The 2,522-nt window shown below is 25.5% G+C and overlaps 1 pseudogene; it reads right to left on the bottom strand.

The window, feature by feature from the left end:
* Positions 1-974: 974 nt before the first annotated feature.
* On the bottom strand, positions 975-1,093 carry LOC113866407 (annotated as a pseudogene).
* Between the last annotated feature and the right edge of the window lie 1,429 nt (positions 1,094-2,522).

Here is a 2,522-nt window from a genome sequence, read left to right on the forward strand (position 1 = left end):
ATTGCACTGAATAACAACCTGAAAAATCTGTCCTCTATACCCATTTATCTTTTTGTAGTAACTTAATAGGAACTCCTTCCACAAGCTCTAACAAAAAATTAAAGCTTGAGATCTCATGTTGAAAGAGTCATCTTCGCCAACTAACATCTCAAACTCAATTAGTACCATCATGAAAACCATTCTCCAATATACATGATTCAGCATTCCTCACCACCGCAAACAATCGCGGAAATGCTTCACACAATCACACCCCGCCTACTCACTTATCTCTCCAAAAAAGTTTGTGTAAACCTGCAACCACACTCCTATCAAACTTCTCATCCAGCTATGAATTCCCTTGATAAATAACCTCTAGCAAATCACGCCACTACAAAGAATATCTGTTGTAAACTGATGAACGTTGAATAGAAGAAGCTAATCATCCATATCTAGATTCCAACACCCGCACCCACAATGAACTAGAACAATTAACACCTCGTCACAACCATTTACCAAAAAGCGCTCAGTTAAACCATTGCACATTCCTAATGCCCAAGCTACTATTCTTCTACGGTCTACATACCGTTTCTCATTTTACCCAGGAGATTTTAAATCTATCCTTAACACCCTTCTATAAAAAATTTCGTTAGATAGTGACAATCTCTTTTATCACCGACTTTGACACCTTAAAAAAGGATAACGAGTGCAATGACATAGAATTAAGAATAACATTAATCAAAGTCATCCTGCCTCTAATCGATAAATACTTATGCTTCCAAGATGCTAACCTCTTTTTAAGATCCTCTAGCACACCCTTCCAATGTAACACCTAACTGTAACCCGAGATACTTTAATGGAAAACTACCAATCTTACAATGTAAGAACTCTGCAGCCAAGTTTTCAAAGTCATCACCAGTATTAATCCCCAATACACAAGATTTATGAAAGTTAATTTTCATACCTGACATTAATTCAAAACTACACAATACTAAAAAGAGGTGCAATACGAGGACTTCTCAGGAAATCACCCATCCTAGTACTACTCTCACCCAAACACGTTTAACTGCGAAGTTCTAATGAGATACGGTGCATTAGTGCTGGTATGACCCCCAATAAATCTTGTATATCTCAGTTTCTCTTATAATTATTATTAAATCAAATATCTTTGTTAATCTTTTTTTATTATTAAATCAATTAAAATTTATACTCATCATATCAATAAATTAAGATTCTCATATATATATATATTAACGATTTTATTATTATTAAAATTAAAATCTAAATATCTCTTCAGTAAGATTAATTTGATCAATAATCTAAAAGTCAAATCATGACCAAAAAAATCCAATCAAATTATGCTATGATTATAATTAAGAATTAGAATAACAATCTAATTAATTATAATTTGTAATATCCCATATAATCTAAATACACGATATTGAAATTCATAATGTAGTAATTTTTTTTTAAATTAAATAGACAAAATAAAATAATGTCTTAGAAAAATAAGAATAAATAATTAAATACATTCCTAATTCTTTATGTTTGATTAGATTGCATGTTAAAATTTATTTATTTTCAATTAATAAAATTTCAAATGATGAAATTAATATTATTAATTTTTAAATTTTTTTACATTAAAAGAACATAAAATATATGGTACTTGTTATCTACTCGTAAATTTGAGAAGGTATTATATACTTTCTTTAAATAGATAATTATAATTTCTTTAATATTTTAAAAATTAAAAAGTATTTATATTTTTTTCCAAACAAACTACTAATTCTATTTTTTATCAAATTAATAGTGACATTTATTTTACATGACATTGTATGCTCTCTCAGTTTATAAGATATAGTAGAAATTATTAAAATATTTTAATATATTTATAAAAACTCAAAATTAGAATTCAAAACCAGCATGCTAAAATAGATCAACAAACAAAAACTTTGTAAACTATCAAATTAAAGAGGGAATGAATCCAACATATAAGATAAATCATGGTCTTTCCTTTTCAATATATTAATGAATAAAATATTGTAAAATAGAATTAAAATTCTTGCTTTCTCTTTAATATTGTTCTCTATTTTTTTATTTATTCATTACAGTTTTACGTTAATTCTATATCATAATATTGGACTTAAACACACATTTTTACAAGAAACGAACATTCTCAAAAAAAGGAATTAATATTCTTTTTTTTATTTTTTATAAAAATATTTCTTACTTATTTATTTTAATTAAATTACTGTATTTATAAATTTGTGTGATTGTGTCCATAGAAAATTTTATTAGTAATTTAAGATTTATAATATTTTACTTTTTTTTAACCATTGATTAAAATTTTTTATTATTTTATTTATCAATTGAATATATATTTTTTTTATATCTACTTTTTCTTTTACTTTTGATATTATAATATTAAGATGATATCTAATTTATTTTTATATTTTTATGATAATATTAAATATATCAAATTTTACAAACTCGAATTTGTCACCATTAATATTATAGGAAAAAGTTATTCATGTATTAGATGTAAA

This window comes from Abrus precatorius, unplaced genomic scaffold (genome assembly GCF_003935025.1).
Source record: "Abrus precatorius isolate BTA unplaced genomic scaffold, Abrus_2018 Scaffold4, whole genome shotgun sequence".
NCBI lineage: Eukaryota > Viridiplantae > Streptophyta > Magnoliopsida > Fabales > Fabaceae > Abrus > Abrus precatorius.